This window comes from Carlito syrichta, unplaced genomic scaffold, assembly GCF_000164805.1.
Source record: "Carlito syrichta isolate Samal-C Ts95f unplaced genomic scaffold, Tarsius_syrichta-2.0.1 Scaffold305170, whole genome shotgun sequence".
NCBI classification, from domain to species: Eukaryota; Metazoa; Chordata; class Mammalia; order Primates; family Tarsiidae; genus Carlito; species Carlito syrichta.
This window is the reverse complement of record NW_007249266.1, coordinates 377,426-404,417: the sequence shown is the minus strand read 5'-3', so window position 1 is coordinate 404,417 and position 26,992 is coordinate 377,426. Positions and strand designations below refer to the sequence as shown.

The 26,992-nt window shown below is 40.1% G+C and overlaps 1 protein-coding gene across 7 annotated transcripts in view; it reads left to right on the top strand.

Moving 5' to 3' along the window:
- The first annotated feature begins 599 nt into the window (after nt 1–599).
- The window catches only part of LRRFIP2 (LRR binding FLII interacting protein 2), a 129,592-nt gene continuing 103,199 nt past the window's right edge, over nt 600–26,992 (top strand). For 3 of the 7 annotated variants that reach the window (XM_021714054.1, XM_021714053.1, XM_021714051.1), the window contains exons 1-2: nt 600–901; nt 2,318–2,389. The gene's annotated coding sequence lies outside the window, so the exon portion shown is untranslated. Of the gene's footprint in view, nt 902–1,721; nt 1,774–2,317; nt 2,390–26,992 lie in introns of those variants that run through there. The other 4 variants (XM_008061265.2, XM_021714055.1, XM_008061264.2 and 1 more) reach the window with 4 other exon arrangements.

The window sequence follows — 26,992 nt, the reverse complement described above, 5'->3', positions numbered from 1 at the left end:
TCAGATTTTTAACAGTCCCTATATATACTCTTCCCCACCCCCTTCCACCCCTCAGCATTCTTCTGAGGAAATAATTTTAAGATCACTCGTTTTCATTTTGGAAATAAGGCTTTTGGAATTTCTTCCGCACCCACCGTCACAGACGCTTTTCGGAGTGCCACCCAGTCCCCTTACCCAAGTCCACCCGGTTGTTGGGTTTGGAGGCGACCAGAGCAGGTGCAGGCCTGAACCAGCACCCGTATCAGTTCACATTAAGGACCCTAGTCCTGGGACAGGAGGGGCCGGGCAGGAACCGTGGGTCCGGAGAAGCCACCACCGCAGGCAGCCCCGGGCCTCTGCCCCACCAGCGGCCCAGGGCCCCGCCCTCCCGGCAGTCGCGCCCCGCCGCCCTCCCTCCGTCCCTCCCGCATGGCCCCAACGGCTCGCGATGGCGGAACAGAGAGGCAGGAGCGTCGCCGCTAAGGGAAATCTCACCGACCCGCCCAGCACGCGGCTCGCCGCGGGTCAGCCCGGGTACTTTGCCCCGCGGGGCTCAAGCCCGGCCCGCGGCGTGCGCCACTCCCGGGCAACCGCGGCCACAACTACTTCCGGGTGAGCGGGTCGTCGACCCCGTGGCCCCGCCCCTCCTCCGGCTGCCGCTCCGGCTGCGGCTCCTCCCGTGGGCCGGTTCCCGCTGTCTCCGCCGCCGTGACGACTAGGGCACCCCGGCGTGACTGACCAGCCGGCCGCTGGCGTCGGGAGCCGTCGCGTCCGTCCCGGCCAGTGTGGCCGGAGACCTGGAACTGAGTGGTCCAGCCGCGCCCCTTGCTCCTCACGCCCAGCCCCGCGGGCGTCCGGCGGGCTAGCCGCGCCTCGGCCCTTCCCGGGCGGCGACGCAGCCATAGCCCGCGCCCAGAGACAGGTAAGGGCCGCTTCTCCGCCGCTCGGTGGGAACCGGGAGCTCGGGGCTTCCTTCCCGGCCTCCGCAGCCCGGGAGATGCGCGCTGCCGCCTACCCCTGCTGGGGGCTGGGCTTCCCTGGGGACTGGCCAGCCCCCCGCGGGCTCCGGGCCGAGTCGCCCCCAGCCTGACGTTCTCAGGCATCGCACCCGATTTCCAGCGCTCCCAATGCCTCGGCGCGGGGAGGAGGGAGGTGGGTGCTACTCCCACTGAAGGAGAAATTAAATTGGGCAGCTGTCCCTCTGTTCCTCCCCTGTCGCCACACTCCCTCCAGATCTGTCCCTTGGAGGAGCACCTCAGGGAACGGTGTCAGGCCGGTGGAGGGCGTATCATTTTTATGGGGTAAAAACTCCTTCCTCCTTGACCCGAATTGAAGGCACTTGCCAGGAGGTTCTGCTTAATGCTTGACTAATAAGGGACATTATTCACACCCAGGTTGTTAAGTTATATAGCTCCAGTCAGGCCTGACTTTCCCTTTGCTGTGGATATCCAGCAGGATGCAGGAGGACCCAAGGAAATCCATTTCTTTTTCTTTCTTAGAGGGAAAAAAGTTCAAGTGTTTGCTTTACTTTTTCCACCATTGGGAGATGCAAATATCAGGCTGCTGAGACTCGGCTAAGGAAATATTGTATCCGAAGCTGTAACTGTTTGTAACTGGTTTCCTTTGAGTTTCCATTTAATGACTCAGCATTTGTGCCGTAAACAGAAAAACTATAGAGTGGGCTAACTAACAAAGAGAGATGTAAGGATAACAGGTTGGCAATTAATATTTTATGTTATCACAATGGGAAGAGAATGTGGATGCAGTTATGAAACAGGGGAGATGGAGATCAGGGTATGTATGGATGGATAAGTTCTTAATCAGTATTTCAAATAACAGTATTTTTTCAAAATAACATTTTATTTTGCGATGAATCTGTATGAAAAGGTGCAATTGTTGGAGAATGCACTGTTGCATTAGTTGGCAGGGACTCCAAGTTTGGTGTGGTTTGAAAGTCTTGCAAAATTAACCCTGTTTAACCAACATCATGCTCTGTTTAACAGATACAGAGATGATGACCTAGTATTATACTCATGTAGAATAAGAATTTTGGAAAGTATGATTCATCTGGAAGTTAGGTCACTCACTTTGTGAATCATTGGTGTGGATCTTAAAATTGAAATAGAAGAAAGCTAAGTTTGTTTCTGCCTGTCTAATAAGATGCCTTTACTCATATGAAGTGTTGTATTATGTTTTAAGTTTGTTGCTAACATGATATTTATTATCGTCAAGTATAAGAAAATAAAAGTTGAAGTAATGCAGAATGCTTGAATTTAGAATAATTTGAGAGTTCCTAAGTGATTGTTGTGATTTTACCTTTTTTCTTTTTTTTTGCCAGATGTGGGAAGATAAATGAAGGGGTCTAGAAATAGAGTACATGTCAGTGGAAAAAAGAGTTACCATCACTAAGGTATGAAAAAGTTCACTGCAAGAATTTGCATTATACAAAACAGTCTTTTGGGTAGAAAGCATAATTTTTGTGATTCTGTTCTTAAAAATGTAAAATGAGACTATATTGGGTTTTTATGTAAGTTCTGTTTTAGAAGAACGTGTGTTTTGAAGTTGTGATTTATTGGAATGAATCCACTGTAAACTAGAAATATCTTTTTATTGTTGAAATGTAGTTTGATTATTTTTGACTTTCAAAAAGTTAAGCAAAATAACATTGAAATCAGAGAGTTTTTGGTACTCTTAACCTTATTTTTTTTTTTCCTTCTTCTGGAAGTCAGCTTATTTTACTTTGATTTTTTTTTCCTTCTGGAAGTCAGCTTATTTTACTTTGATTTTAATTTATAAAGAACTTCAGTTGGTTATAAATTAATGGCAAGCTTATTCTGCCTGTCTAGCTTACCAGATTCCTTTAATTCTTTGACTGAATTTTGGCATCTTTGTTACTTTGATATCTATTCTTATATTCAGAGTGTTTCCTAATGTTGCTTTTGATTTTTGTCCAGCTAATAGAGACTTATGAGTTTCAGTTCCCTGTAAACAGAGATTCCCTTTTGGAAAATCCCTTGTGGAAACCACCGTAACTGACAGTCCTGAGGTAAATAAATATGCAAGGGAACCCTTGTTAGGTCAGGGTTTAAGCATCTCCATAATGAAAGAGAAAAATTGATACGGAGAATATATTTGGCAAAGTATCTCCCTCACAACAAAAATAAATCTTTACTAGAAATAAATAGAGCAGGAGGGAGGGAGCAATTTCTTGTAAATCTCTTTGTGAATTATTTACTCCTAGTGTGAGAAGGAACAGAGTTGAATATGTATAGAAAGAAACAATTCTTGGAGTGTGCTAGGAATGTTGATGAGGATCATTTAAGAGGAAATGAAATTCTTCTGTCCTTCATTTGGGAGCACTATCCATTGCACCTGCAAAATAGAGGCCTTTTCATAGCCTTTCCGTTTAAGGTAGTTACTTTCTCTCTGGAGATTGAATGAAGAGATGCCTAACTGTGAAATGTACTGTCTTATCTGGTTTGCAAATACATAATAGATTCTGTGATTATCATTTGAAATTAATCTTTTAAAACTTCAGAAGGAAGGAATTGAGCAAAATTTGCCTTGTGGGTAAAACAACTTAGTCTTTTTCCCTCGAAGATATAGATAGGACCCCCGAAAGTGATTTTTTTGGTGTTGTACATGGCAATTTTAGTTTTAAAGCTTTTTGACCTACAATAAATAAACTTAAATCAGACACTAAGCTAAAAACTGGATTGATCATGTGTTATACTTTTTATTTTGTTAATTTATTTTGGTGGGGAGGTCAATAAAATTTTATTTTTAAAGAAAATTTTGGGACTTGTTACATATGTATGCTTTTGTTTCAGTCTAGTGTTAGGGAGAGCAATAGATAAAAGTAGAGATGGATAGAAAGGGGGAAGAAATGGCATATATAGAAGGAGAATGCTTGCTTCGTAGATTCAGTAGATGGTTATGGGACTTTAAAAAATTCTAAAACATTTAAAAAGAAAATACTGTGTGATGAAAAGGATGTCTGCTTTCTCCCAGAGTGTCCTTACCCCTATTCACTTCTTGTGTGTATCCCTCTTCAAATTTCTATTACATGTACAATCATGTATGTTTAGGAGAAATATCCTGTACCGTTCGTTCTTGTTTTAATATATGAGCTTTCTATATTAGCACATATGTGCATCTTATTTTTTATTTTTTGACTTGGAGTCTCACTCTGTCACCCAGACTGGAGTGCAGTGGCCGCTCCCGGCCACCGCAGCCTTGACCTGCTGGGCTCCGGTGATCCTTCCGCCTCAGCCTTCCTAGTAGCTGGAACTACAGGCGCGCGCTACCATACCCGGCTAATTTTTTTTTTTAATTTTTATTGTAGAGATGAGGTCTTGCCAAGTTGCCCAGGTGGGTCTCGAACCTGCAGGCTCAGGCAATCCACTCGGCTCAGGCAATCCACTCACCTCAGCCTCCCAGAGGCGCGGGATTACAGCCTCCCAAAGGCGCGGCCACCGAGCCGGCTCATCTTATTTTTTAAAAACACTAGATGTCTTGCCTAGTGTAGCTGAACCATAATTTACTCATTTTCCATAATTTATTTTACCATTTCCTGTTAATAGACATGTAGGTTGTTTTTAGCCTTCTACAAACAATGCTATAATGAACAATTTGTATATAAGTCTTGGCACAAGTTCGTAAATACGTATATAGAATGTATTTCCAAAAGTGTGATTGTAAGGTTGGAACTTAAGTTGTGAAAATTAAGAAATTTATTTCAATCCTGTGTTAGGAATTATGTATAAAGGAAGTTAACTTATTTCTTAGGCTTGTAAAAAGAGAAAGGAGCTTTTAATTACTTTGTATTCTTTACCCATCTTTCCATTTTAAAAAAAGTATTGCAAATGGGCTGGGTGTGGTAGCTCATGCCTATAATCCCAGCACTTTGGGAGGCAGAGGCAAGAGGATTACCTGAGTCCACAGGTTCGAGACCAACTTGGGCAACATGGCAAGACCTTGTCTCTGCAATAAATACAAAAATTAGCTGGGTGTAGTGGTGTATGCTCATAGTTCCAGCTACTTGGAAGACTGAGGCAGAAGGATCACCTGAACCCAGCAAGTCGAGGCTGCAGTGGCCGTGAGTGTGCCACTGCACTCCAGCCTGGGCAACAGAGTGAGACTCCAACTCAAAAAAAAAATTACAAATGTATTTTATAAGGTACTTTAAAAAAATCCGAGTGTAGCTGGGCGCAGTGGCTCACCCCTATAATCCCAACACCTTGGGAGGTGGAGGTGAGAGGATTGCCTGAGCTCATGGGTTGGAGACCAGCCTGAACAACATGATAAGACCCTGTCTCTACATTAAAAATTTAAAAATTAGCCAGGTGTGGTTCCAGCTACTTGGAAGGCTGAGGTACAAGGATCACCTGAGCCCAACAGGTCAAGGCTACAATGACCGTGAGCATCACAGTACTCCAACCAGTGTGACAGAGTGAGACTCCAACTCAAAAAAAAAAAATCTGAGTGTCAGATGGTTAATTTTATTTGTACTGGTAAGAGTAGAAATATTGTGGTTTGAAGACTGGTGCTGTCATATATAAGCCATTTATATTTGGTGATAATTAAATGACTACATCTTGTAGGGTTGATTGTTTCAGAATTTTATGACCAATATCAATTAAAATTACTGTGTATAGTTTAGCTTTTTGTCCTGCTGAAGTCTGCTACTATATTATTAGTCACAAGAGAAATAAAAAACCTACCTTCTCTCTTCCTTTTACATCCTTGTATATTCATAATAAAATAAACCTCTGTAGTTTGAGATCCGAAAATACCTTTTGAAAACCAGAGTGCTATTGATGGATTAATTTCTCAAGACGGGAGGTAGGTCCAGATACAGTCTTTATTCTGAAAAGTGTTTGTGAACAGAATAAGGAAGGCTTATATTTTTATTTTTTATTTATTCATTTATTTTGAGTCAGGATCTCACTCTGTCACCCAAGCTGGAAGGCAGTGGTGCAATCATGGCTTACTGCAGCCTTGACTTCCTGGGCTTAGGCCATTCTTCTGTCTCAGCCTCTTTAGTAGCTGGGACTGTCGGTGTGTGCTACCATGCCCAGCTAATTTTTTTAAAAACATTTTTTGTAGCGATGAGGTCTTGCTCTGTTGCCTAGGCTTGTCTCAAACTCCTGGGCTCAGGCACTCTTTCTGCCTTGGCCTCCCAAAGTGCTGGGATTACAGGCATGAGCTACGGTGCCTGGTCTATATTTTTAATTTTGGTGTTATACAGGTTTCTTGTAGCCAAGAGGAAGGTCAGGATTCTTTGCCTTTTTGAAATGAGAGACCAGAGGGGGAAAAAAAGTGCTGAAGGGCTAAGGTATGGTGAAGTTGGAGCTTGTGAGTGACAGTTTCCCTGGCTAGTGCCCAGGGTCTATTTTGAGACCTTGTCAAAGCTTGCCTGACAGAACCTACCACATAACCATAATCTGGTCTGGTCCTGCTGCAAGCCAGGAAGGCCTGTGGTTTAGGAAAAGTGGCAACCACAGAAGAGGGAGTTAATAAGGATATTTGCCTTCAGAAGGTCAAAACTGTTTCAAGGTGAAAATCTACTTAACCTATATATCCTAGGATCCAAGTTTTTGCTGCCTCCTCCTCATCCTCTTCCTCTGTCTTCTCTTCTTCCTCCTTCTCTTCCCTCTCCTCCTATTAAGGAAAACTAAGGAGGAATGTTTTTAGAAATATGTGCTCAAAGAGGAGCATAGGATTGTACCAGCGTTGATAACTGCGTTCTGGTTATATGTGTGCTTGTGAAGAGTCAGTCAAATGTTTTACAAAAGGGGGAAAATATTACTGTTACTGACATAGAGAGGCCCCTAGTTGAAATAGTACAATTCAGAGACCTTCATACTTGTCACTGGGATCAAAAGAACTCTCGTAGTGATGAGCCATTTTACAGGATTATTTTGAATTCAAACAGATAAATTATCTTCTTCCCAAATTCTCATTCTGTTTTTCTCACAGAACTGTATATTCATATATGAGTATCATGAAGTTATACTTTTAAACTCTTGGTTATTACCAAATGCTGTCTCCCAGCATAGTTGTCTGCCTGTACTATGTGGTATCTTAGGAAATCCTTGATGTTTTCTATACTTGGTGAATGAGATGCTTGAATGTAAAGTTCTTTAATGTCACTTCTTAGACTAGAAAGCTGTTAAAGAATTTGCTCCACCCTTGATCAAGGTTCATGTCACCATGTTTAACTACAGTTTGTATTACAGTCAATGTTGTTAGCAGAATTTGGCATACAAATACAAATGCAAGTCTGCAAATGGTTTTCCTTTTTTTTGCTTTAGATTAGGTTGTGACTCCAGGAAATATACTTTTTCCTTGCCCTCAGAAGTTGAGATTGTTAGCATTTTATGATTATGAGAATGATAATAATGTATTTAGAATGCAGTGTAAGGAGAATAAACAAACTGTTTTTTTTTTCCTTCCTTACTATTTTCTTCCCATTATCCAGTTCCTATCTCAATCTATCCTTTCTCAAAAAAAAAAAAAGAAAAAAAGAAAAGGAAAGAGAGAAAGAAAAGCAAGGTTGGAACAGAGTAGCAGCGGAGTAGCAACAAAAAAGAAAGTGGTAAAGAGGTTGGGAAAAGCCTTGGCATGCATATCAGGGTGCTTGTTTTTCCTTAGAGTGGAATATCAACACCCGCCCCAATCAGTTCAGAAACAAAACTAGAAAGAAAAAAAAAAGAATCATACTTCATCTTGTTTCATTGTATATCTTAGCGGTCCTTGATTATGAACAGCACATTGTTTTTTGTTTGCTTGTTTGTTTTTCAGTTGAAGTCTCCCTGTGTCAAACCAGGCTGGAGTGTAGTGGCACACTCACAGCCACCACAGCCTTGAACTGTTAGACTCAGGTGATTCTTCCGCCTTAGCTTTCCATGTAGCTGGAACTTCAGGCATGAGCCACCACTCCCAGCTAATTTTTTGATTTATTGTAGAGACGAGATCTTGGCTGGTCTCAAACCCCTGGGCTTAGGCAATCCTCTTGCCTCGGCCTCCCAAAGTGCTGGGATTACATGCTTGAGCCACCGCACCCAGCCAAACAGCACATTTTAAAGCTAGTTTTGATATAACAGGTATCTTTACTGCTTTAGGACATGAATTTATTTTTAAGTTATTTCTTCTGAGCACTTTGTTATTCTTTCTACATTCCCATTTTCCTAAGTAGACATATTTTAATAGCTAGGGGCAATCTTTTGGCTTTCTGGTTTATGAGGTAGAGTATATTGTAGTGTATGCAAAGGATTAGGATAAAAATAAAAATATTTATTCCCCAGTTGAATGGTTTAAATCATGTGTGTATAACAAACTAAATACATACTGTTGCTATTTTTAATGATTAAGTATTATAGTTAAGTGACCCAAGGACTAAAGGACTAAAGATAGAAAAGAAACTTTAGTTTTGGATTAGATTTTTTCCCCCCTTATTATGGATAGTGCTGTTTCTGGGTGGACAGTCAAGGAAATGAGAGGGCATTGTCCTTGTCTTGCCAAACTTATCCTTTGCAATATTGTGGTAAAATATGGATAACAGAAAACTTACCATACTGACCTTTTTTTCATGTTTTTTATTGTGGTCAAATACAGGCTTGCATTGCTTAACAACAGGAATATGGTCTGAGAAATGCATCATTAGACAATTTTGTTGTTGTGTGAACATCATAGAGTATACTGACACAAACCTAGATGGGATAGCCTACACACCTAGGCTATATGGTATAACCTATTGTTCCTAGGCTACAAACCTGTACAGCATGTTACTTTACTGAATACTGTGGACTGTTACTACACAATCGTTTTTGTGTATCTGAGCATATAAAAGGTATAGTAAAAATAGGGTATAAAAGATTAAAAGTTGGCACGTGTAGTCCCAAGTACTCAGGAGTCTGAGGCAGGAGGATCTCTTGGGACTAGAAAAGAGTTCTAGACTACAGTGCACAATTATCATGTCTGTGAATAGCCACTGCACTCCAGCCTGGGCAACATAGTGAGACCCCCCCACCTCTTAAATAAAAATTTTAAAATGGTACTTTAAAAAAAATTGATTGATTTTTTTTGAGTTGGGGTCTCACTCTGTCACCCAGGCTGGAGAGCAGTGGCACACTCATGGCTACCGCAGCCTCAGTCTACTGCACTCAGGTGATCCTTCTACCTCAGCCTTCCAAATAGCTGGAACCAGAGGCGTGTGCCACAATGCTGGGCTGATTTTTTGTAGAGATGAGCTCTTGTCAAGTTACCCAGGCTGGTCTTGAACTCCTGGGCTCAGGCAATCCTCTTGCCTCCTCCTTCCAAAGTACTGGGATTATAGGCATGAGCTACCGCACCTGGCCCCAAAATGGCACATTTGTGTAGGGCAACTTAATTATAGTCTTATGGGACCACTGTGATATATGTAGTTCATTATTGACTGAAATGTCATTATGTAGCAGATGACTGTATACATAAAATACAATTTACCATTTAAATAATTTTTAAGTGTACAATTCAGTGGTACTAAGTACTTTTACAGTGTTGTGTAACCATTACCTCTATCCATCTCCAGAACTTTTTCACTATTGCAATGGGGAATTCTGCTTATTAAACAATAACTCCTCACTGCTCATAATTCAGTAACCACTGTTCTACTCTTTGTCTCTATGAATTTGACTATTCTAGGTACTTCATATAAGTGGAATCATATAATATTTGTCTTTTGTGTCTGGCTTATTTCACTTAACGGTGAAAAGTTCATCCATGAAGTTCATCTGTGAACCTTATCACGAAGGTTCATCCATGTTGTAGCATGTATCAAAATGTCATTCCTTTTTAAGTCTGAATAATGTTCCATTGCATATATCTGATAAGGGATATATGCACATATTGTCTAATCATCTGTTGATGGACAGACAATTGAGTTACTTCCGTCCTTCAGCTAATGTGAATAATGCTGCTGTTAATGTGAGTGTACAAATACCTGCTTGAGTACCAACTTCAGTTCTTTTGAGTATGTACCCAGAAGTGGAATAGCTGGATCATATAATAATTCTACATCTAATTTTTTTAGGAACCACCATGATGTTTTCCACAGTGGCTGCCCATTTAACATTGCCACCAGCAATGCATAAAGGTTTTAATTTCTCCATTTCCTTGCCAACACTTGTTATTTTTTACTTTTTAAAAAAATTTATTTTTTAAAATAAAGGCTAACCCTAGGGGGTATAAAGTGATATCTATCTCATCGTGGTTTTTATTTGTATTCCCCTATAATAATGAGCAATGTTGAGCATCTTTTCATATACTTATTGGTCATTTGTACCTCTTCCTTGAAGAAATGTCTGTTTTGTCCTTTGCCCATCTTTTAACTGTTTTTTGTTTTTTTTTCCCTGAGTCAGGGTCTACTTTGTTGCCCAGGCTGGAGTGCAGTGGCACAATCATGGCTCACTACAGCTTCAAACTCTGGACTCAAATAATCCTCCAGTCTTAACCTCCCAAGTGCTGAGTAGCTGGAGCTGCAAGTGCATGCCACCACTCTTGGCTGATTTTTTTTAAAAAATATTTTATAGAGATGAGGTCTTGCTATGTTGCCCAAGTTGTCTTAAGCTCTTGGGCTCAAGCAATCCTCCTGTCTCAGCCTCCTAAAGTGCTGGGATTATAGGCATGAACCATGACTTCTGCCAAATTGGTTTTTTGTTGTTGAGTTGTAGTTCTTCATATATTCTAGATATCAATCCCTTATCATATATGATTTGCAAATAATTTTTCTTATTCCATGGATTACCTTTTTACTTTGTTGATTAGTGTACTTTGATGTATGAAGTTTTTAATTTTGATGAACTTTTGGTATTATGTCCAAGAAATCCTTGCCCAATCCAATATCATGAAGCTTTTCCCATATATTTTCTTTTTTTTGAGTTGGAGTCTCACTCTGTCACCCAGGCTGGAATGCTGTGGCACACTCCTCCTGCTGGGCTCAGTTAATCCTTCTGCCTCAGCCTTCCAAGTAGTTGGAACTACAGGCATGTACCACCACACCCGGTTAATTTTTTGATTTATTGTAGAGATGAGGTCTCGCTGCCCAGGCGGGTCTCAAACCCGCGGGCTCCCAAGGCACGGGATTACAGGCTGAGCCACCGAGCCCGGCTCCCATATGTTTTCTTCTAAGAGTTTTATAGTTTTAGCTTATATATTTAGGTCCTTGATCCATTTTGAGTTAACTTTTATATGTGGTGTAAGGTAAAGGTATGACTTCATTCTTTTGAATGTGAATATCCAGTATTCCCAGTACAATTTGTTGAAAAGGCTGTCCATTTTCTATTTAATTGTCTTGGCACCCTTATAAAAAATCATTTGAGGCCGGGTGTGGTGGCTCACTCTTATAATCCCAGCACTTCGGGAAGCCAAGGCCAGAGGATTGCCTGAGTCTATGGGTTCAAGATCAGCCTGGGCAACTTAGCGAGACTTCATCTCTACAATAAATCAAAAAATTAGCTGGGCATGATGGTGTGTGTATGTAGTTCCAGCAACTTGGAAGGCTGAGGCAGAAGGATCACTGGAGCCCATCAGGTCGAGGCTGTGGTGGCCCTGAGCATGCCACTACACTCCAGCCTGAGTGACAATGAGACTCCGACTCAAAATAATTTGACCACATATTTTTGGAGTCTGCATTATATTGCTGGACTATATGTTTGTCTTTTTGCCAGTAGCACATTGTTTTGATTATTGTAGTTTTATAGTAAGTTTTGAAATCAGGAAGTATAAGTCTTCCAACTTTTTTTTTTCTTAGACTGTTTTGGCTGTTTGGGGTCCCTTGAGATTCCATACAAACTTTAATTTTAGTATGGGTTTTTCTATTTCTGCAACAAAAATGTCATTGAGATTTTTATAGGGATTGCATTGAGTCTGCAGATTGCTATGGGTAGTACTGATATTTTATCAGTATTGTCTTCTAATCCATGAGCAAAGGTTGTCTTTCTGTTTATTTTTGTCTCCCTAATTTCTTTTAGCAATGTTTCATAATTTGCAGTGTTTTATAGTTTGGAGGAGCTTTTTACCTCCTTGATTAAATTTATTTGTAAATATTTTATTCTTTTTGATGCTATTGTAAATGGATTTTTTTTTTTTATAATCTCCTTTTTGGGTTTTTGTTTGTTAGTGTGTAGAAATGCAATTATTTTCTTTCTTTCTTTTTTTTTTCACTTGTCACCCAGGCTGGAGTACAGTGGCATGATCATAGTTCAAGCAATCATAGTTCAAGCAGTCCTTCTGTCTCAGCCTCCTGAGGCTGGGACTTCAGGCTAATTTTTTAATTTTTAAAATTTTTTTGTAGAGATGGGGGTCTTGAACTCCTGGCCTTAAGTGATCCTTCTACTTTGACTTCCCAGAGTGCTAGGATTACAGGTGTAAGCCACTACACCCAGCTGCAGCTGGTTTTTGTTTTGTTTTTTTTAGTTGAAGTCTCTCACTCTGTTGCTCAGACTGGAGTGCAGTGGCATGCTTATGACCTCTGCAGCCTTGACCTACTGGGCTCAGGCACCTTCCAAGTAGCTGGAACTATAGGTGTATGCCACCACACCTGGCTAATTTTTTGATTTCCTGCAGAGATGAGGTCTCGCCAAGTTGTCCAGGCTGTTGTTGAACCCCTGGATGCAGGCAGTCCTCTTGCCTCGGCCTCCCAAAGTGCTGGGATTACAGATTTGAGCCACCGCACCGGGCAGGTGTTTTTTTCAGTTTTCAATGTTGACAACTGCTGAATTTGTTCATCCAAGTTTTAGAAGTTGGTGTATTAGATTTCTATGCTGTGTTACTAATTACACAAACATAGCAGCTTAAAATAACATACATTTTATTTCACAGTTTCTGTGGGGCAGCAGTCTGGTAATAGCTTAACTGGGTCCTCTGCTTAGGGTCTGCGTGTTGAGGCTGTGATTAAGGCGTTGACTGGGCCAAGTTCTCACCTGGAGACTTCAGTGGGGAAAAATTAATTTTCAAGCTCACTTAAGTTGTTGCCGGAATTAATTTCCTTGTGATTTTAGTACTGAGACTTCTTATTCACTAGAGGTCAGCTGGTCATCTAGAGGCAGCTTTTAGCTCCTAAAGGTTGGTCTCAGCTTCTATAGGAAACCTGCAGTTGTTCCTGGTTCCATGGTATTTTTCTGAATGTCTCCTCTATCAAGCCACCAAGGAGAGTCTCTAGAGTAAGTCTGTTAGCAAGGTAGTCTTGTACAATGTAACATAATCACGGAAGTGATATCCTATGCCATATTCTGTTGGTTAGAAGTAAGTCACAGGACCCTCCCATCTTCATGGGATGTATTTTCACAAAGGTGTGAACACTAGGAAGGAGGATCAGGGTGAGGGGCCACTTTAGAATTTGTTTGCCATAACTGGTTTCAAAATAGCATGTTTTATAAACTTATTTTTGTTTTAAAAAATACATATGCTATTAAAATAGAAATATCTTCAGATGGTGGGAATTATTTACTATTTTGTATTTCTTTACTATTTCCTCCCATTTTTTCTTCCTGTAACATTTCAATTTTGAAATTTTAAATCAGTAGTTGGTATTGTCATAACAACTAAATATTGCTTACTACTCAGCCAAGTAGTATGTCATGATTGTTTTTTCTTGTTTAACTTTCAGTTTTTCAAGGGGTTTAAAGTTGTTTTTTAAAAATTTGCATAATCTTCTGTTCACCTTTTAAAATTTTATTTTATTTTATTTTATTTTATTATAGAGATGAGGTCTTGCCAAGTTGCCCAGGTTGGTCTAGAACCCCTGGACTCAGGCAGTCCTCTCACCTCAGCTTCCCAAAGTGCTGGGATTACAGGCTTGAGCTACCACCATGCCAGCCTGCCTATTGCTTTTTCAAGAGATGCTCCAACAGATTTTTCAAGAGTTCTCGCTTTCTTTCTTTCTTCCTTCCTTCCTAATTTATAATATAAATTAATGTACATCTTGTAACAGTTTATTTTGGACAAAATAATTATTGTGTGATCTATAGAGCAATATAAAACAAAAATACAGTTTTAGAAAGAGTAACAAATAGGCTGGGCACCATGACTCAAACCTGTAATCCCGACACTTTAGGAGGCCTAGGCCTAGGGGATTGCCTTAGCCCATGGGTTCAAGAACAGCCTGGGCAACTTGACGAGACCTCATCTCTACAGTAAATAAAAAAATTAGCCGGACGTAGTAGCAAGCATCTATAGTTCTGGCTACTTGGAAGTCTGAAGTGGAAGGATCGCCTGAGCCCAGTAGGTCGTTGCTGGGGTGGCCATGAGTATGCCACTGCACTCCAGTCTGGGTGACGGAGTGAGACTCCAACTCAAAAAAAAAGAGTAATAACTGGGCACTTGTGGTGTCTCACTACTTAGGCCAAGAAATTACATAATTATCCTGGAAGTTCTTTCTTTTTTTTTGAGTTAGAGTCTCACTCTGTCGCCCAGGCTGGAGTACAGTGGCATGCTCACGGCCACCACAGCTTGACCTGCTGGACTCTGGCGATCCTTCTCCCTCAGCCTTCCAAGTAGCTGTAACTACAGGCATGTGCCACCATGCCTGACTAAGCTTTGATTTATTTATTTATTTATTTTTTTGAGTTGGAGTCTCACTCCATCGCCCAGACTGGAGTGCCTTGGCCGCTCCCGGCCACCGCAGCCTCAACCTGCTGGGCTCCGGCGATCCTTCCGCCTCAGCCTTCCAAATAGCCAGAATTACGGGCATGTGCTACCACGCCCGGCTGATTTTTTGATTTTATTGTAGAGATGAGGTCTTGCCAAGTTGCCCAGGCGGGTCTCGAACCCGCGGGCTCAGGCAATCCACTCACCTCAGCCTCCCAGAGGCATGGGATTACAGGCTGAGCCACCGAGCCCGGCAAGTTTTGATTTATTGTTGAAACGAGGTCTCACCACATCACCCAGGCTGGTCTCGAACCCCTGGACTCAGGCACTCCTCTTGCTTCGGTTTCCCAAAGTGTTGGGATTACAGACTTGAGTCACCAAGAAATTCTCTTAAGATATACCTTTAATGGCACTCTCTTCCCCACTTCTAGAAATCACAAACCCATTTTACACATTAGTCATTCTTTTGAAACCGTTCCCTGCCCAACCCAGTAATATCTCTCACCCTCCACATATGTATTTCTAACTAATATGTTGTTTAATTTTGAAAAACAGAAAAGCTCTATGAACTTTTTGTGTCTATTAATCAGGGTAGGCTAATTTACTTTCACGAATAATTCCCAACTCTTGGTAGTTTTAACACAAAGTTTCTTTCTCACTCACTTGTTTGCTGTGAGTTGGAAATCAATGTTGGAGCTGTAGTCTGTTCCACAGAGTCATTGAGGGACTCAGATTCCCTTCATCTAAAGACTTTACCATCCCCAGCACTTTGGGAGGCCAAGGTGAGAGAATTGCCTGAGCCCATGGGTTCGAGACCAGCCTGAGTAACTTGGCGAGACCTCATCTCTACAATAAATCGAATAATTAGCTGGGCATTGTGGCATATGCCTGTAGTTCCAGTTACTTGGAAGGCTGAGGCAGAAGGATCACCTGAGCCTAGCAGGTTGAGTCTTCAGTGGCTGTGAAGTGCCCCTGCGCTCCAGCCTGGGCAATGGAGTGAGACTCCAACTCAAAAAAAAAAAAAGTCTTTGCCATCCCCTGGGGCCACAGATGTTCACCGAGTCTTCTGAATCTGGCTGGCAGATGAGAAGGTAAAGAGAAGGAGTGTGGTAGATTTCATGGAAAGTTTGATAAGCCAGGCCAGGATGTGATTTCCATCACTTTTGTTCACATTCCACTGGCCAGAACTGAGTCAAATGGCTTTACTTAACTGCAAGGAAGGTTGCGAATGTAGCATAGCTATAGGGTTCATTCAGAAAAGGGAAGTGGCTTGGTGAACCATAAGCCAGTCTCTGCCATAGTATGTATTCCTAAGCAGTATATTGTTTGGTTTTGAGAAACTGAATGACAAGCATAAACTAAACTATGAAATTTTAAGGTGCAAAGTGCCACTATTAGATGAAGTCTCCCAGGATAAGACAAGCTGAAAAGAGTTTTCTTTGAGTCCTTTCTGGGTATTGGGAAAGTTTTCTTTTCTTTTCTTTTTTTTTTGGAGTCAGAGTCTCAAGCTGTTGCCCTGGCAGCCTTGACCTCCTGGACTCAGGTGATCCTTTCACCTCAGCATCCTGAGTAGCTGGGACCTCAGGCGTGTGCCAATATGCCTGGCTAATTTGTTGATTTTTTTTTTTGTAGACATGAGCTCTTGCTTGCTGTATTGCCCAGGCTAGTCTCAAACTCCTGGACTTAAGCAGTCCACCTGCCTTGGCTCTCAAAGTGCTGGGATTAAGGCATGTGGTGCTGTGCCCAGCTAAAAGTTTGTTATTGATACCAGAGAAGCACAAGGCACACTACATTTGAGGAGTCTGGCAGAGCTGAAGTGTTTACAAGGTGCTACCGACAATATCTAGAACTATGGTTGAGGGAATAGCTTTTGCCCTCAGGAATAGATAAAAAAACATTTCTTATTTCACTTGTGCTGTGAAGTAAGTCCTCAACCCATCTAGGCAACAGGGGAAGGGACAGTAGGAGCTTCGTCAACGCTGGGTCAAGATAAACTAAGTTCTGTTGAAAACCTGGACCAAGCACATCTCATGATAAAAAGAGGCCCCAAAGGCTGTGGAAATTTTGGTGATGACAGTCCTCCATTATATCTCTTGAATCACATTGTTAATACTGTAGCTTTCATTCTGGGTTGGGGGTATTTATTATTCTGGGGATCCCCTTTGTCCCTCTTCTGTGTTGGATTTATTTCCTGTATGCTAAATTTCTCCCTCACTTGATTTTCTCATTTTTCATGATGAAGTGTATCTTCTAGTAGCCTCTTGACAAAGGATGTAAAAGAGATACATTTTTGAGACCGTTCTTGTTTTTAATAATCAAGTATGAGAATAGAGTGACTTGATTGGCATAAGCTGCTTTTTAGGTTGTCTGTAAGTTTCCTTTGGGAATTGAAGGCATCAATTATTGTCTTCTTGTTTCCAGAATTACTTTTGGAAGTCTGAAGCCATTCCCATTGTTAATCATTTATATATGTGGCCTGATTTCCCTACCCTGGAAGTTTGTAAGATCATCTTTGTCCCAATTGTTTAAAATTCACTGTGATTTATCTTGGTGAGAACTTAGGACTTGTGTTGAATACTCTGAGTGCTTTCAGTCTGGTAACTCATGTGCTTAGCTTCTGGAAGTTATATTATTAATAATTTCTGTTTTCCCTTTCTTTAGTTATTTAAATGTTGGTCCCTCTTTACTGACACTTCACCCCCCCCTTGACTGACACTTCAACCTTATATTTTTTCTCTTTTATTTTCTCTCTTTGTCTTTTTTCTTTGCTTTCTGTGAGACTTTCTGAACTTTATTTCCTAACCTGTGTTTTTAAAATTTAATTTAAAAAGTAGAGGTAATGTTCGTGTGTCATAAAATTTATTCCTTTAAAGTGGTGATGCCTTCAGTTTTTAGTATATTTACAGAGTTGTGCAGCTATCGCCACTAATTCCAGAATGTTTTCATTACTCCAAAAAAGGAGCTTTATATCTATAGTAGTCACTCTCCGTTTTCTGTTTCCCCCCAGCCTCTGGAAAGCACTAATCTACTTTCTATGTTCTGGATGTTTCACATATGAAATCTTACCTTTGTGTCTGACTTTTTTCACTTACCTCAATGTTTTCAAGGTTCATCCTCGTTGTAGCGTCAGTACTTATTCCTTTTTATGGCTGGATAATATGCCATTGTATGGCTGTACCACATTTGCTTATCCATTCACCAGTTGATGGACATTTGGATTGTTTCCACTTAGGCTATTATAACTAATGCTGCTGTGAACATTTATGTACAAGTTTTTGTGTGAACACATGTTTTCAATTCTTTTGAGTGTATACCTAGGGGTGGAATTGCTGAGTTGTGCTGAATTTTAAATTTCTATTGTCATGATTTAATTTCCAAGATCTTGTTTTTATTCTCTGAATTTTCCATGTCTTGTTCCATAGTTATAATATGCTTTCTTAATTCTCTGCAGATATTAACGATACCTACTTTTGTTTTCTTTTCTCTGTATAGTTTATTTTCATGAAGTTATTCTTTTGTGTTAGTGGCTTTTCACAGGTTTCTTGGTTTGAGATTTGGTAGGGTTTGAGCTTTCCTGGGGCAGGAATATGTATTGTAGAAGCAAGGTGAATGATTTTTCTTTTCTTTTCTTTTTTTGTACTTTTCTATATTGTTCCAAGTGTTGTTTTTTTTTTTTGTAGTGAGGTTTATCATTTTTATAGAAACAATAAAGTTGTGGGGTTTTTTTTGTTTTTTCATCTTAAGTCTGATGGATCCATCAGTAGCAAACAGGGCCCGACACGTGTTCAGTTTGGCTAGCTCAATTTTTTTTTTTTAACAAGGGATTGGAGGCTTCCAGACCTCCCAGACACTTCATCGGACTTTCATGTTGGATGACTTTTAAAGGGGGCTGAGGTAATACTACATTCAATATATCGGAGTTCAGGTGACAGCCTGGCTATGGAGGGGCCCAACTATTTAATAATCAAGACTTTTAAATGATCCTGATTTTTGTCTTGCTTTGTTTTGTTTTTTGTCTGGGCCTTAATTCTACCATTTAGAGATACCATACAGTTCTTTAGACATAAGATAACTTGTTTCTTGGTGGTTTCACTCTTTAGAGATACTTTCACTGCTCGACAAAATTATCTTTTCTTCACTTTCTATCTTTCAAATGTTTATTGAAATTGCTAGCCTCCAGTTATTTCCATTGTCTTCATGAGTTTATTACCACTGCTACTCTCAACATCTCCTCCAACATTTATATTTTAACAGAGTGTAAGGAAGAAAATAAGATAACTGTAGTTAATCTTCTATGTTGAACTATAACTCAGTCTTTTGATTATAATAACAGCTATTTATCTTGAAGGAAACATTGATTATTTCTATTTGAAATTATGTTCATACATCAGTTTTAAATTAAACTTTAAACTTTGAACTGCATTTTTTATTTTTTAACTATTTTGTAATCTGTCAAAAATAACATTCAGAATGAATACTGAATTTGAAAAATTAGGCTAAAGGCCAGACTCAGTGGCTCAGCCTGTAATCCCAGCACTTTGGGAGTCCAAGGCAAGTGGATTCTCTGAGGCCACAGGTTCTAGACCAGCCCCGGCAACTTGACGAGATCCCGTCTCTACAATAAAATAAAAAATAGCCAGGTGTGGTAGTGTGCATCTGTAGTTCCTGCTACTTGGAAGGCTGAGGCGGAAGGATCTCCAGAGCCCAGCAGGTTGACGCTGGGGTGGCTGTGAGCGTACATGTCACTGCACTCCAGCCTGGGTGAAGGAGTGAGATTCCAACTAAAAAAAAAAAAATTAGGCTAAGAAACTAATTACGGTTAGCTATTTTATTTAATCCTTAAAATTGGACTTTTGGAGCCTTAGCTTTTCTAGAATAAAAGGTTTTTTTTAAATGACATATTTAGTGGTCAAGTGTTATTAGTTCTCATTCATTCAGTATTTCCTGAACATCTTGCTGTATGCCTGACATAAAAACATGGATAAGATACAGAGTATGCAGCTTGAGTTTTTTAAGCATTTTCATTATTAGAAAATTGTTTATGTGGGGTGGGATGGGGGATGGAGGTGGTAGATGAGCAGGTAAGGGAGTAGGGAAGTTAATTTCTCTTTTTTATGAAAAGAAGCCACCAAGTTCTGGTGTTAGATCTTTTATCAGCAAAAGTAATGTATTTAAAGTGGAACTCATTGCATATGTCTTTAGATTGGGGTGGCGCTTGGATTAGCTATTTGTACTTTAGCTGCAGCTCTGCTCTTTTTTCTAATCATTCCCTGATGAAAATTGTACTTATATTGCATTATATCTTGCTTACTACTTCTTTTTATGTACCTGTTGATAGCTTTTCTACTATTTCAGGACATTACTTACCCTTTCTATTTAAGACTAGTTACACAAACCTGACCAAAATGACTCAAGAGAGGAAAGATGTTGGTATATGGTGGCTCGCGCCTATAATCCCAGCACTTTTGGAGGCTGAGGTGAGAGGATTGCCTGAACCCACAGGTTCGAGACCAATCTGGACAATTTGGCGAGATCTCATCTTTATAGTAAATCAAAAAATTAGCCGAGTGTGGTGGCGTGTGCCTGTAGTTCCAGCTATTTGGAAGGCTGAGGCAGAAGGATCGTCTGAGCCCAGCAGGTTGAGGCTGCAATGGCCATGAGTATACCACTGCCCTTCAGCCTGGATGGCGGAGTGAGACTTCAACTCAAAAAAAAAAAAAAAAAAAAAGAAAGTACTTCATGTGACTTTAACCCCCTACCCCCAATGAGTGAGTTTCGTGGGTGGAAGGAATCATAGAGCTCTTAAGGGAAAACTGAAAATTTCAAAGGATTTTGCTTTGATTAAAAAAACTTGTTGATTTTGGAGTGCAGTGTCACACTCATGGCCACCCCAGCGTTGACCTGCTGGGCTCCGGCAATCCTTCCACCTCAGTGTTCCAAGTAGCCGGAACTACAGGCACGCACTACCACATCTGGCTAATTTTTTTTTTTTTTTATTGTAGAGACGGGATCTCGCTAAGTTGCCCGGGCTGGTCTTGAACCCGTGGGGTCACGCAATCCACTCATCTTGGCCTCCCAAAGTGCTAGGATTACAGGCTAAGCCACCAAGCCTGGCCACAAAACTTGTAGATTTTAAAGTTAATGTTTTTTCCAGCACTTTAGCAGGCTATTGATTGTTGTTTTTCCGTTCTAATTTTGATCTGTTGATACTTGAGTTACATTTTTTTTTTTTTTTGAGTCAGAGTTTCACTGTGTTGCCCAAGCTGAAATGCAGTGGCATGCTTGTGGCTACTGCAGTCTCGTTCTGCTGGGCCCAGGTGATTCCTGCACCTCAGCCTTTCAAGTAGCTGGAATTACAGGTGTACACCACTGTGCCTGGCTACTTTTTTAATCTATTGTAGAGGTGAAATCTTAACAGGTTGCCCAGGCTGGACTTGAACCTCTGGGATCAGGTAATGCCCTTGCCTCTGCCTCCCAAAGTGCTGCGTTTATAGCGTGAGTCATCGAGCTTGGCTTAGATTTTTAAATTTTATTTTATAACATTTTTAAGGTTAATTCAGTGGTGCTCATTTTATTTAAAATTAGCAGTGTATTTCTTTTTTTTGGTTTTTTGCTTTTTTTTTGAGTTGGAGTCTCACTCTCTCGCCCAGACTGGAGTGCAGTGGCCGCTCCCGGCCACCGCAGCCTCCACCTGCTGGGCTCCAGCGATCCTTCCGCCTCAGCCTTCCAAGTAGCTGGAACTACAGGCACGCGCTACCACGCCCGGCTAATTTTTGATTTATTGTAGAGATGAGGTCTTGCTGCCCTGGCGGGTCTCGAACCCGCGGGCTCAGGCAATCCACTTACCTCAGCCTCCCAAAGTCGCGGGATTACAGGCTGAGCCTCCGAGCCCGGCTGTATTTCTTTTTTTTTTTTAATTTTTTTGTTTTATTTTAAAGATGTGGAGTACAATTCAGGGTTAGGTACAGAAGTGGACATCGTAAAGGTAAATGGAGTGCGTGTTCCCTTACTGGTGTTTTGTGTCCCCCTCCCCTGGCAGTGTCCCATTATTGCCAATCCCTTTCTCTTTTTTTGAGTCAGAGTCTCACTCTGTCACCCAGGCTGGAGTGCAGTGGGATGCTCATGGGCACTGTAGCCTCGATCTGTTGGGCTTTGGCGATTTTTCTGCCTCAGCCTTCCAAGTAGCTGGAACTACAGGCACACGCCACCACACCCAGCTAATTTTTAAAATTTATTATAGAGATGAGGTCCCACCAAATTGCCCAGGCTGGTCTCGAACCCATGTACTCAGGCAATCCTCTCACCTTGACCTCCCGAAGTGCTGGGATTATAGGTGTGAGTCACTATGCCCAGTCGCCAATTCCTTTCTTACAGTATTATAATAATGTTAAGGGCCCACTTATGAGTGGGTGCATATAGCACTCAGATCTTTGTTCCTATGGTAAATCAGCAGTGTATTTCTTATTTACTTGGAATTTCATTATAATCTATGATAGTGATGGTTAGTATGAAATCTCATTAAAAAATTATGATTTTCCCGACCAGGCATGATGGCTCACGCCTGTAATCCCAGCACCTTGGGAGGCAGAGGCGAGAGGATTGCCTGAGCCCAGGGGTTCGAGACCAGCCTGGGCAACTGGGTGAGACTTTGTCTCTAAGATAAAAAATTTGTCTCAAAAAATTAGGTGGGCTTTTGGCCCACATCTGTAGTTCCAGCTACTTGAAAGCCTGAGGTGGAAGGATTGCCTGAGCCCAGCGGATTGATGTTGCGGTGGCTGTGATCATGCCACTGCACTTTAGCCTGGGCAACAGAGTGAGACTCCAACTCAAAAGAAAATTATGGTTTTCCCATAGCTGACCAACATAAAGTTTTATATACCTACTTCGCAACTGCTTTGACAGACTAAATGAATCTTTCCACATTATCAACTTATTGATGTAGTTTCAAAGTTAATGTTTTCATACAATGAAATAGCCCCATAATTGTAGCTTTTAACTTAACATTTAGAGTTTTTGATTATTAACAATATTTAAGCCTTAAGAAAAAGGTAAGTTTTTTTCACTGCCTTTGTCATTCGTTATGCATATGTGCAAAGTTTTTCATTTTTGCAATCTTACTTTATATGCCATTTTGTCTTCTTTTGTACATTATGTAATAAAATATCAGAGTTGCCTCTTTTTGCTTTCCATGAGTTTCTAATGCCATTTATTTTGTTATGTTGATTGACCTTGACTTAATAAAGTTATTGTTATCAATTTGGGATATTTTCAGTTTTATGTGTTGTTTGACTATAGATCGGAAATAAATGGAAATGGTTATGTTTATTTGTGTATTTTTTCTTTTGTTGCATTTTGTTATAAGTTTTATTTTTGTTCACATTAGAATATAGTTAATATGAGTATTGTCGATATTCATCCTTGATCAAAAAGGACTGCTTAAGATTTAAGGCTAATTTAAACTCTTCCATTGGGACTTAATTCTGGTTCCTTCTGTTTTATTATCAGCAGAATTTAGTTACATGTCTCTAACACTTTAGTTTGGATTTTCTTCTCTTCTGGTGAAGGAAGTATTTTAGAATAATGCCATATAGTTTAGAAAGAAAACACACACTTTTGCAGTTTAACAAAGTGATTATCTGTACCTCTTAATGTGGCTACATATCTAGTCAATTGGAATGAGTAAAAAAATGCCTTCTCACAAATATGCAGATATGGTGTTGGATTATACTTGTATTTGAAAATGTACAATCTCTGATCCAACTACCCTTCTCTCAACTAAAAGCTAAACTTAGGGATTTACTTCTGAGTTTTACTTTGTCAGTTTCTCTTTTGCTAGTATAATTTCAGGTCTTTTTTTTTTTTAATATCAGCAATAACATATTTCTATAGTACTTTACAATTTATAGGAACTTGCATATCTATTTGACCTTCAAAATGACTACTCTTGACAAAGGATTAAATTTAATTTAAAAAGTGGACTGGGCACAGTGGCTCACACCTGTAATTCCAACACTTTGGAAGGCCAAGTAGGGAGGATTGCTTGAGCCCAGGAATTTGAGACCAGTCTAGGCAACATAGCGAGACCTCATCTCTACAAAAAAAAAAAATCAGAAAAATTAGCTGGGCATGGTGGTATGTGACTGTAGTCCCAGCTGCTTCGGAGGCTGAGGCAAAAGGATCGCCTGAGCCCAGGAGGTCGAGGGTGTGGTGAGCTGTGATCCTGCCACTGCACTCCAGCCTGGGCAACAGAGTGAGACCTTGATTCAAAAAAGAGAAAAAAAGTAAGAAATTTTTTAAAGTGCAACCAATATCATTGAAGAGAGGAAATGGAAAGATTATCAGTTGTGTTGAATACGATAATAGTGTGTATTCAAAATACGAGGAGACTTTCAAAAACTTTTGGCAGTCCTTAGGACAACTGAATGTAGAAATAGGAGTAGTGATTATACAGGTTCTCACTTATCCTTTATAGGCATTCTTCTTTATGAAATATGAGTTTGACTTGACCATTATAGATTTTAACATTCTTCTGACATTTAGTTTTTGTTTAGCATTTACCTTTCCTTGTTTTGCCAAATCCTCCAGTTTTGCCCACATATATTTTTTCATTTTATATTTTGCCTCAGTTTCTCAGTGTCCCTTTTATTCTCTCTGTAGGTTCTGCTCTGATGATTTATTAATTTCATGTAATGGTTTCATCTCGTTGTTTTCAAGATTGATGTCTTTAACTGTCTTTAATCCCACTTTCCCTCCCTTTCTTCTTCCTCTCATCTTCCTCTCCCTTTTTCCCTTTTCTGGTCCATAATTTTGGGCCATTCTCTCCCTTGCCCATAATCTTTGTAATCTATGTGTAACTATTGATAATCTTTAGTGATGTGATTACTTTTGCCTTCCTTGTCTTTTTCTCATCAGTTTTTAAATTGCAATTCCTAGTTCTAGTGCCTTTTGTTCACTTAGTCACCCACTCTTCTTAACCAGATACTTTTCTCCCCATCATTTTATTATAAAAAATTTCAAACATATGGAAAAATGGAAAGAGTTGTACTGTGAATATCTGTGTATCTACCACTTGGATTCTATTATTTCATCTTTTGTTGTTATTGTTGCATTTCATAGTAAGTAACAGATATCAATACTCTTCAACTCTAAATATTTTAACATGCATATCACTGACTAGTGTTTAGTATTTATGTAGAGGACTTTTTTCTTTTGGGGTAAAATTTACAAAACGATATGCACAGATTTTAAGTGTGCCATTTAACGATCTGTCTTCTGTTTCCCTTTAAATCACTTGTGCTCTAGTAAGGTGACTGGTAACCATTATAAGGCTACATTTCTATCTGGATTTTCAAAAATAAACTTTGAATAACACAAAGTACCTTAAAATCTTTGTTTTTGTTTTTATTGTATAAGTGTGCTACACAGCAAAATGATTATAGTCAAAGGCATTTTCATTTTTTCCAGATTGTTCCATACTTAAACAAAAGTTCTTAGCATGGCCAATGCTATCACATAATGCATGCTGGAGAAAGGACTTGAGGATATTTTTGTTTGGTTAAAACCATCATGAAATTACAAAGAAAGGCCAGCCTTGCTTTTTGTCAATTTCATAAGCTAAATATGTAAAAAGAGTAGTTAATTCAAGATGCTATAAATATTTATGGAATGTTTTATAGTGTATTAAATACTTCCATTTGTTTTAACTCACTGGAGCCTCAAACTAACCATGTTAGATAGATGGAACAGGTAGATAGATGAAAAGACTTAGGACGTGGGAAAGACGTGGGAAGGGCAGCATAGCCTCCATTTTTTCTGACTGGTAGTGCAGTAAATTGAAGCAGATCGTTTCCCATGTACCTACCATCTGGATTCCATTATTTCTTCTTTTGTTGTTACTGTCACTAAGTCTCTAGTTCAGGTACCATCCTAGAGACTGGGATTAGTTTATGAATAACTATCAAATGTTTTATTGTGCAGACTAGTGTTAACTAATGGCAGCTCTGATGCAAAGACATACCAGGACAATATTTTGAATTCTCTATGATGCAATACTTAGATATAAAGTAACTATCTGTCAGGATCCAGCTAGGCACAGAACTATCTAAGTGTGCTATATTTAGGATGTGACATACTGATACTACATGCACATTCTGTTCTTACACAAGTGAACAATATCATGGAAGTGCCACGTTTAATGTGGCAAAATGCCTGTTGTTTCAGACATACAATATATGAGAAGTTCATTGCTGAACAGAAAGCCTTATTGAAGTATCTATTTTGGAAGACTTATATTCTACAACATCTTGGTGGTACTTCCCTTCTTTTCCTTAAGTAGATAATTATTTAATGACAAAACCATCTGGAGAAAATCAACTTGACACTCTGGGTAAAGGACTTGACAAAAATGCAGGCAGTTTTGTTCTTATCAATTGATGTAATGGTTTAGCTCTTAAGTTGTTTGATACCCCTAAGGAAAAGCTGAAAGAGATTAACATGACTCCTGAAGAAGTGTTCTGGAGCAAACTTTAGGGTCGAAATTTATTGAAAGTCCTTTAGAATCAGAAACAAGATAATCTATTTAAAGTTGCCTTTAAATCTGCATCCTTATTTTTGTCATTTTGTTGAAAAACGGTTTTCCCTTGGCTATGCTAGGAATCGTATTTCTTTCCAGGTTTCCCCTGTCATTGATACAGAATGGTCTGGAGCTACTAGTAAATTGCATAGGAACTGAAAATCTTTTCTAATAATATATACATTCTTCTAATATTGGTAAGGATACCTGCCTACAGAGTACAAATAATATAAGTTTTTCAAAAGTACTAGATTATTCTTTGAAATAGGAGTGGTTGATCTGCCTCATGTGCAACTGAAAGAGTGACTGGACCTGGCCGATTAGTTATGTAAACACCTCTGTAGATAGTAGGAAGGACAAGGAAGGACAAGGAAGACGGGCAGGAAGTTGTTCCCATTTAGTGCTCATCCGGTGCTTCTGTTTCTTTCCTGTCGCCTTTCTCTCAGGACTGTCTATCCTGGAGCTTGCTGAAACTGTTTGTTTGTTTGTTTGTTTGTTGTTAGAGTCTCACTCTGTTGCTCAGGCTGGAGTGCAGTGACCCCTTCATGGCCCACCACAGCCTTGACCTCCTGGGCTCAGGTGAGCCTTCTGTCTCAGCCTCTCGAGTGGTTAAGACTACAAGCATGTGCCCTATACCCAGCTAATTTTCTGACTTTTTTATAGAGAGAAGGTCTCGCTATGTTGTCTAGGCTGGTCTCGAACTCCTGGGCTCAAGTAGTCCTCCCACCTCAACTTCCCAAATGCTGGGATTACAGGTGTGAGCTATTGTGCTTGGCCCAGTTTTGTGGTTAAGGCATCTTTGAGAAAGGA